Source organism: Anguilla rostrata, chromosome 3 (genome assembly GCF_018555375.3).
Source record: "Anguilla rostrata isolate EN2019 chromosome 3, ASM1855537v3, whole genome shotgun sequence".
In the NCBI taxonomy this organism is placed as follows: Eukaryota; Metazoa; Chordata; class Actinopteri; order Anguilliformes; family Anguillidae; genus Anguilla; species Anguilla rostrata.
The window spans coordinates 70,091,706-70,100,914 of record NC_057935.1 but is presented as its reverse complement, the minus strand read 5'-3'; the positions used below and the strand labels follow the sequence as shown (position 1 = coordinate 70,100,914).

General features: G+C 51.6%; 2 protein-coding genes and 1 long non-coding RNA gene across 10 annotated transcripts in view; 1 reads left to right on the top strand and 2 right to left on the bottom strand.

Moving 5' to 3' along the window:
• LOC135251786 (putative methyltransferase DDB_G0268948) overlaps positions 1 to 9,209 on the top strand; it is a 45,335-nt gene that overhangs the window by 12,508 nt on the left and 23,618 nt on the right. The gene's annotated exons all lie outside the window — the stretch shown is intronic.
• LOC135251784 (uncharacterized) overlaps positions 1 to 9,209 on the bottom strand; it is a 128,249-nt gene that overhangs the window by 106,081 nt on the left and 12,959 nt on the right. The window lies entirely within an intron of this gene.
• Positions 3,982 to 4,479, bottom strand: LOC135251783 (uncharacterized). Its single transcript, XR_010329199.1, has 2 exons — positions 4,223 to 4,479; positions 3,982 to 4,098 (listed from the first exon to the last, which is right to left on the bottom strand). It is a non-coding gene; the product is annotated as an uncharacterized LOC135251783 (long non-coding RNA).

Below are 9,209 nucleotides of genomic sequence, written 5' to 3'. Positions count from 1 at the left end.
CTTACTAAATTTCCCAATTAGCTGTTCCCCCAGCAATAACTCCTCTGAACAAGACTTTTAAGATCATTGGTGGCCCCCCTAACCCGGAAACGTGAGCTAGTTTCCTTTTAAAAACAGATATCGATCCACGCTGGGCGCGGGGGGAATTCTGGCCTCAAACCCGCTCCAGAAAAGCGGTCTGTTCCGTGCCATCGGCTGGGGCAAACCCTGTCTTTTTCCTCAAACGCACACGCCCCTCCCCGGTCCCGTTCGTCTCTGTGTTTTGCAGTCCCATAGCCCCGTGTCAAAACCCCTGACCCTCCCCAGTGTGTGGGGTATGTATGTGTTTTGTATTTTGGGGGTTTCTTGGGTAATTTGGGGCTTCAGGGTTGAGAGAGACAGATGGTGATTATAATTCCAGGCAACACTGACGTGCGCGCATGCATGCGTGCGCGCACGCACACACACACACACACTCACAATCACACTCACACACACACGCACGTGCACGTACACACAAACAGACGTACACACCCACACTCACACACATGCACACACACAAACACACACATAAAACTGCACTCCCCCCAAAACACCCACACTCCCCCAAACGCACACACACACACTCACTCCCCTAAAAAACATAAAACACACACACACACACGCACGCGCACGTACACACAAACAAACACTCACACACACACACACACACTCTCCCCCCCCCACACACACACCTCTGTCTTGGCTCTGGGGCCCTCCCCTTTTCAGCGCTGAGCAGCGGTGTTTTTGGCGGGCCCGAGTGTGACCCCCCCCCCCCCCGGGGGGGGCAGAGGAAGAGCACCCATCTGTTTTCCATTTCTCTCCTCCTCCTCCTCCTCGCTGCTGTAGTTGTAGTTGTTGATGAAAATGTCATGCCCTGTGTTCCCCCCCTACCCCCCCCCCCCCCGCCCCCTCCCTCGGCGTGTCTCGTGGGCCAGAGTGCAGCGTGGAACCTGATCTGCCCCGCTGTCCCGATGACTGACACGCCACCTCCTGGGGAGGGATGGAGAGAGGGAGAGAGGCGCACGGGGGGCTGGAGGAGACGGGGGGGGGGGGGGCACATAACTGACACAGCAACTGACATAGCATGTCCTCTCCACTTACCCCCAATCCCCCCCCAGGGGTCTGGTGTGCTCCAACCCTCCAAGGACGTCCGAGTGGAGCCACTGACCCCCCTTACCCCCCCCCCCCCCCCCCCCCCCCCCCCCCCGAATAACAAGCGCTGTTACATTCTCTCTGTCTCCTATGTGCCAAAGACACGGGCGCTCGCTCCAGTGCTCAGTAAAAAAATAAATAAATAAAAGGCACCGTTTTACTGCCTGTGACTGAGGCGGGGCGGGGAGGGGGAGGGGGAGGGGGGTAAAAATAGCCCGCTGTAAAGGTCAGGGGTCGCCTGGCTGGGGCAGCCGGAGCCCACGGCCTTCCCAAGGGCGCTCCGATCACCTGCCGCCCGCCGCGGTCGGAACTCCCAGAATTCCCTGAGCCGTGCGGAGTTTTATCCCCTGGGCTTCACCGGGACCTCCTCGGCGGGTCGATCCGGTTGTGGCCCCCGGGTCCGGTTCCGCAGAGAGGTGGGCTTGAGCGAGCGAGCTCAGCCAGCGCGTGCTCTGAACCCGGCATCGTGGGTAATCACATGGCAGGCGCATTGTGGGTATTGCAGGAGTTTGAAATGGGCCTGTAGCACCAGCCCAGTCACCTTCCCAGAAATCACATCTCCACCAGTAAAACCACATCTGTTTTTTTTTTTTTTTTGTTTTTGTTTTTTTTTCCCACAGTGCTTTGCATACATGCAGATTATTCCGGTCTCCTGGGATGTCTGTGGACGCCCTCTCCAGTGCACTGCCTGGTTATTTATGGGTTTGGAGGGAGCAGCTGCAGATGATTTAAAAGCAGCTCTAATTTAAGGGGGCGTTGTTATAAATAGGCACGCGGGCGAGCTCTCGCGCTGCTCCCCTCTTGTGTAACAGTTCTGCGCGCGCGACCCCTTCTCCCTCACCGGATGTCCATTAGTTTCATGTTTTATCGCTTCTGTTGTTTTGGCAACCGTGTGCTTAGGATAGCTGATCTCAGATCAGTTGACTGGCACAGTGACACAAATACAGCAAAGACGAGCTGTGTATTAGGAGAGATCATTGTTACATTACATTACATTACAGGCATTTGGCAGACGCTCTTATCCAGAGTGACGTACAACAAAGTGTATAACCATAACCAGGAACAAGTGTGTCGAAAACCCTAGAGAGAAGTAAATGGTAAATGGACTGCATTTATATAGCGCTTTTATCCAAAGCGCTTTACAATTGATGCCTCTCATTCGCCAGAGCAGTTAGAGGTTAGGGGTTAGGTGTCTTGCTCAAGGACACTTCGACATGCCCAGGGCGGGGTTTGAACCGGCAACCCTCCGACTGCCAGACAATCGGTCTTACCTCCTGAGCTATGTCGCCCCATGAGTACCGGTCCAAGTGCAGGGAACAACCGCATAGTTTAGCTTGGACCCTGAAGGTTAAACTGATTACCACTAACACAAACGAGAACAGCAACAACGCAGTCTATGGAAAAAATACAAGCAGTAGTTAAGACAGTTAATGCACCTAAGTCACCTACGAAACAGCTACCTAGTTACAACCCTAAGCTTACAGTCATTTACAGGGAGGTAGGGAGGGATGGGGAGAGGTGCAGCCTGAAGAGGTGGGTCTTCAGTTGTCGCTTGAAGTGGGTCAGTGTCTCAGCTGTTCTGACCTCCACGGGGAGGTCATTCCACCATCGTGGGACCAGAACAGACAGGAGACGTGTTCTGGAAGTGCAGGTGCGAAGAGGGGGAGGTGCTAGGCGTCCTGAGGTAGCAGAACGGAGGGATCTGGCTGGCATGTAGGCTTTGAATATCTTGTAGAGATATGCTGGGGCTGATCCCTTGACTGCCTGGTATGCTAGGACCAATGTTTTAAATTTTACTCTGCATTTGGCTCTTGAGAAACGCGAGGGGGGGGTCGGTGTGTTTGTGACCTTCTCCGAAACGGCTGAACGATCCCGTCTCTTCTCCTCTCCCCCCCCCCCAGGAGGACTTCGGGAACAAAGTTCAGGACTTCATCAAGAACTACGCCAGATGATGACTTTGACAGCTGCGTCGGCTGCCTGCGACTGCGACTGCGCAGCTGAACTCCTCCCTCCGCCCCCGTCCGACCCGCTCTGCGCATCGTCTCCAACGCACCCCAGACTGCGATATCAAACCACCACAAAAAAAAACAAAAAAAATGCATCTAGATGTTAAAATTTTAGAAGAAGAAATTGGGGGGGGGGGGGGAGAGAAAAGAAATTGCTTTAGAACTCCTCTCCAGAATCCCATTGGGCACAGGAGAGGGGAAATGGAACACAAATGAAATTATTCTCTTTTTTATTTTTTCTTCCTTTTTGTCAGGGCTCGAGGATGAACTTGGTCACGTGACCCCCCCCCCCCCCCCCCCAGCAGTTCGCTTTACTTTAAAAAAAGGGGGGGGTGGCGACGTTAGCAAAACCCAACGACAATGATAATCAGGATGGCAGTGAGGTGGATAGACCCTCGATAACGTCACGTCCCCCCCTTGCTAGTGCCCCGCCCTGCCCCCCCTTCTCATTTTTCGCAGAGAAAGAAGAAAACCTGTGTAGCTGAACAAAAACAAAAAACAAAAAAAAAGACAAAAAAAAGAAACCACTCTGTGTAACTGAATTTAAACCACACTGCCTGCTCCCACACCTGACTGCATGCCAATAGCCAAGAGCACAGGGAGGAGGGGAGTGGGGGTGGGAGGAGCTGTACCCCCCCCCCCCACGTGTAGACGCGGGTCAAAGCTGTGGCCAACGTTACCGATGACTCTGTCCAATCAGCACAGCCCCGGGATCCCGCTGCACTACCTGCTTCTCACCTTTTAGCTAGCCGAGTGAAAACGAACAAGAGAAAACAAGAAAAGCTGTGATTGTTCTTTTGAGGATGTGTTTTTTTTTTGGGGGGGGGGGGTCTGCCACCGGGTCACTTCCTGTGTCCTCACTTCCTGCCCCCCTGCTGTGTGGTCCCACCTGAGCATGTGTGAAAGGCTGCCAGCCCCTCTCCACACACACACACACACACACACACACACACAAGCACACACAGACCCAACCATACACGGACGCACACACACACACACACATACACACTCACAGAAATACGCACGCACACACACACACACACACACATGAACACACACACACACAGACCCAATCATACACGCACGCACGCACACACACACACACACACTCCCATTTCCACACACAGCACATCCCCACCCCCATTCTATCCCTCCCACACAGACTGCAGTCTTGTGTGCTGGCACACTGGAAGGTGTGTGTTAATATGTCTCAGTGTGGTGAACTTTTAGGTTTCCGAGTGTGTGAGAGTGTGTTTTGGGTGCATTATGACTCATCGGTGCTTTGGCATACATATATCTGTGTCAGGTGTGTATAGGAGTGTGTGTGTGTGTGTGTGTTAGGTTGAGGTGTGTATGTGTGTTGGCTGTGTTTGTGTGCGCATGCGGTCGAGGCGTGTGTGCTTGCCAGCTGTGTGTGACGATGGACAGGTGTGCAGGTGTGCAGGTCAGGTAGCATGCCCCGGGCTCCACGCCCCCCCCTGACCAGCTCCGCCATCAACAGCCCCACGGAGGATCGCTGAGGGTCTGTCCCCTTATTTAAACTCTTTTTTTCTTTCTCAGAGTTGTATATCCATTTTTTAAAAAATATATTAAAGAGGAATTATAATAAGGACGAAAGAAAAAAACCGTTGTGTTTGTCTTCCCTCGCCTGCTCCCGAAGGATCGTTTCTCACCCCTTTCGCCGTCTCTGACGGTCTGAAAGTAAGGACTCGCGCGCTCGCCGAGGGTTTCGCCACCTCTGCTGCGTTCCAGATGAGTCGCGCGGTCACAGCAAAGCAGCCCGGATGCTGATTGGCTGTCGAACTGCAGCCGAAAAAAAGGCCCGAGCAAAGTTTGGTGAGAATCGAAGAGCTACCTCTGCTTTGCGGCGGCGCGAACCACGGTGTTTGGGGCGTGATTTCATTTTGTTTTGGGTCTCCCTGTGGTGACAAAAAAAATCTTTTTGTTTGTTTGTAGGCCTGTGCTTCTCAGCCTCTCTCTCTCTCTACGAATGGAAGAACGTGCCTAGTGCTTTCTCTGAATGCCCACTATAAGTGGAGACATAACTCTCTCCTCCTGACGTTTCTGTTGAGTCGTGCAGACGACCCAGCTTGTTACTTTCGTTTATGATTATGTTTTGGCTTCAGGTTTACCCCCCTGAAACTGTTCACTTAATTTATTTTTTCAGCTAAAGAGGGAGGCCATTACTTGCCGAGCCGAGCCAGCTGAGGTGCTACGTGCTCACTGGGGGGGGGGGGGGTGCCCTCCCGCCCGCGAGACACGGACTCACCGCGTTAAGCGCGATCGAAACGCGCGTCGAAGTCGGTTTGCGAAACCGTGCCGAATCGTAGGGACGCTCGCCTGGTACGCGTGCAGATACAGGCACGTTTGTGTCCAGTGTTGCCAAAAACAAATCTCACCAGAAGTCCCTGTTGGCTCTCTGAAACGTCTCTAAAGGTCGCTAGGTTGCGTGATGACGTCACGCACAATACGTGACAACGTCTAATTTGCATATGTCATGTAGCTGCCCTCCAATGACGTTGGCCGAGCTGCGTGGTATCCGTTAGATCTGTAGAACATCTACGTCCGTGTAATCACAGCGGCTGATTCTACATGGGTCGGTCATTACTTTTATGAACGTGGGCAACGCTAGGGCACTAGGAAAGGCAGACGTGACGTCATTCACAAATCACAAATTTTTGCTGTTGCTCGACAACGAGAATGGAGGTTGCCAAAAGTTGCAAGAAGTCGCCAAATTTGTCGCTAGTCGCTAGATAAGATTTTTAGTTGCTAGGGAAGGTCAAAAAGTCATTAAATCTAGCGGCAAAGTCGCTAAATTGGCAACGCTGTAATTGTATCATTGATTTTTTTTTCTGGGTCAGCACCTCAAAAATGATTAATGGGCTCGTTCCTTCTCGGCATCCCCCCCTAGGTTATGTCATGTTTCATTATTGTTCATTTCCCTTACGATTAAACATTTACTTTGCTTACTTTACATTCATTTAGAATTGAAGAGGTTTGTTGCGTTTCTCGATAGCATAAAAGCACAGCTCATTGTTCTTTTTCTTTTCTTCTTTTTCATCCCAGTTTTTTTATTTTATTTTATTTTTATTAAATCTCTCTCTGTAGCTTCGTGCCTCCCGCACCTACACACAGAGAGCGCTGCAGCTGCTCCCGTGCACTTTCCCACAGGCGAGCGAGTGTTTATACAACCCGCAGACCGCGGCCGGCGCTAGCGGGCACAGCTAGCACCGAGCGGACGAAACGCCTAACCCCCTGATGCCTGGGTGGGGGGGGTAGTGGGGGGGACTGGGGGGCGGTGGGGGCGCGTGTCAGGCTAGGAGAAACGAATGTAGCCGAAACGCAGGGAATCCTGGGTCACTCAAACAAGGCTGCATTCAGAGCGGATCAGGCAACGCAGAGGGGGAGGGAAAACGGCAGCCCTCCCGTCGTTAAATGTGCGTGGGGTTTAGGCTGGGGGTAGTGAATGGGGGACCCCATGGGGTGCAGAAAAAAAAATACTGCAGAGACCGCGCGGAATCAACTTTTGCCGTAAACGCAACCCGACGTCGCGCTGCGGTGGCCAATCACGTAAGTCGGCGATCAGAGCGGAAGACGCCCGCGGGAAGAAGAGCCGTGTTTAAATTAACACGTAGCATTCCGCTGTTCACCGAGCGGCTGTGAAGACACGGAAGAGAGACTGAATTATAGCTGAGACCGGGCGCTATCCAGGCGGAGTTCATGGACCAAACCACGATGCTCTCCCAGCTGTGTCCTCGCTTGGTTTATTTCGTGTACCCGGCTTCGACGTCTGCGTCTGGCTTGCAGTCTACGCTGCAAAATAACGATAGCGAGAAGCTTCCTTCGGGTTTGTGTCCATTTGTTTGAGTTAGCGGACAGGAAATGGAGGGGAGGGGGGGGTTAAAGTTCACAACGTGACGTCACACAAACGGGGTAATGTAGTGACACGCCCACACCTCCGCACAACCCTGCGGGAAGGTGCCGCGTTGCCTGATCTGGTGTGAATGCAGCCCAAACCAGGGTTCTACGGGTTCAGTCCGGTTCCGTCCGGTTCCGTCCGGTTCAGTCCAGTTCTGCCCACACGCCAGGGCCCGGCCACAGTCAGAACTCCAGAACCTTGCGCTGACGGCAGTTACCAGGGTTACCGCTGGTTTTAACTCTCGTCTGCGATGTCACGCTTGAAGCTGAACAGGAAGTACCGTACGACGGGTCTTCCCTCCCTGTCTCTCCCGCGCGTCCTGCACCGGACCCTACTGATTGGCTCGCTGCCGAGCGGAAATGGAGCGGAAGTGCCGTTTGATTGGGTCGCGGCGTACCTGCTGTGTCCCGCGCAGTCTCCCGATGGGGCGCGGCATCGCTGGTGCGCACACAGGCCGGTGTGTGTAGTTGTGGGAGATCGATGCCAGCTCAGCGTAACTGCCTTGGAACACGGAAAGATTCAAACGCGGCTGTAAAATGGATGCAGCCAGGGGCGCAGTGCTCATTTCGGACATCTTAAATTGTTAATTTGTGAAAGATTGTAGCCCTGTGGTGCACCGTGCACCTGGCCACGCTCAGGTAAAAGGGAGAAGATTGCTGTTGCCCACCTGATTCTTCACTATGGCTCTGAATTTCGAGGAGCACAGAGCTAATTTTACATTTGATTTTAAAATGACCAGTAAATGCGTCAGTGATGCATGGTCAGATGAAGAGTAAGCACAGAGCTACCGGTACTGTCAGCACCCGTACAATATAAGCACCATTGTTAGACCACCCCTGTTCCGCACAGTCTATTAACGACAGCCTCTATAACGCGGTGCCACACCTCTCACCCACCAACTTACAGTTTCTTACCCAAACACTCCGCAACGTTATTGTGGACGTTTAGTTTAGTTTATTTGACATTATTAAAATCATGTTACAGCAAGTCGTAAATCCTAAAATTTTTCAGGTAGCACAAAAAGTCACAGACCTATTTCCATTCTGGTCCTTGGTCTCAGCACACAATATATACATGAACATTATTGTCTTTAGCCCACCCTACATCATTAAAAGTAAAATTAAACAAAATGCAACATTGTTAATAAAATATCTCACAAAATGTACAGATCTTGCACGCACTAAAACAGGAACCCTCTCTCCACTGTCAGTCTCCTGGTTTACCCTTGGGACGTTACGACCGGAACATATGACGTCAGGAGCATGTGCGCGACGGACACCGCAGGAAGATGAAGGCTTTTGAATTGCAGCGCTGGACTGGGAACAGAGGACTGGGTGCCCTGTTTCTGTGACTCACTGCTCAGCCGTGCCCCCCACCCCCCCCCCACCCCCCCACCCCCCCCCCCCCCCCCCCACGGACTGCTTGGGGAGCTCTTTCAGTTGGCGTAGGCGGGCTGGGAACATTCAAGTGGAGCCGCTGAAAATTGTGGAGGTGTTTTTTTTTTTGTTTGGGGTTTGATTTAAAAAAGGGTAATTCGGTTCCCAAACGGATTTATTTTGCCATTTCAATGAAGAGGGGCCAAGGAATGGTCCCAGTCAATGATATTGGGAGATTTTTTTTTTTACGCGCATTTATTTGTGGTTTCGTGGGATGGGGATTTACCGCTAAATTTTTGCTATATCTCGAGCCACGAGGGCCCCGGTTTTGGCTCGGGCGGTAATTTGGGTATTAAAGGGGTTTTTATATCCAGCCATACGCTATTTAAGGGCCCGAATTTAAAAAAGACTGTTTAAAAAATATCTTTAATGATTTGCGGATACGGAGTTTAGTCCTGTTTCTCGGACGTGCCAAAAAATAATGAAAACTGCATACGTGCTACTTTAAAATCCACTCATACCATGATATATTAAATTAATGCTGAACGTGTTTTAAACGTGTCCTTTTCTGGTGTCCCCCGGGGAACACAAAGTTTTTGGGAAAAAATAATGAACACACCGGAATTATTTTTCAAATTTCGTGTCATTTTATATCGTTGGGAAAAAAAAAAACTCCGGGTGTTGGAAACTGAAAAGGTTCGTCTCTCAGAACTGTGCTATTTAAAAGTGCCGATC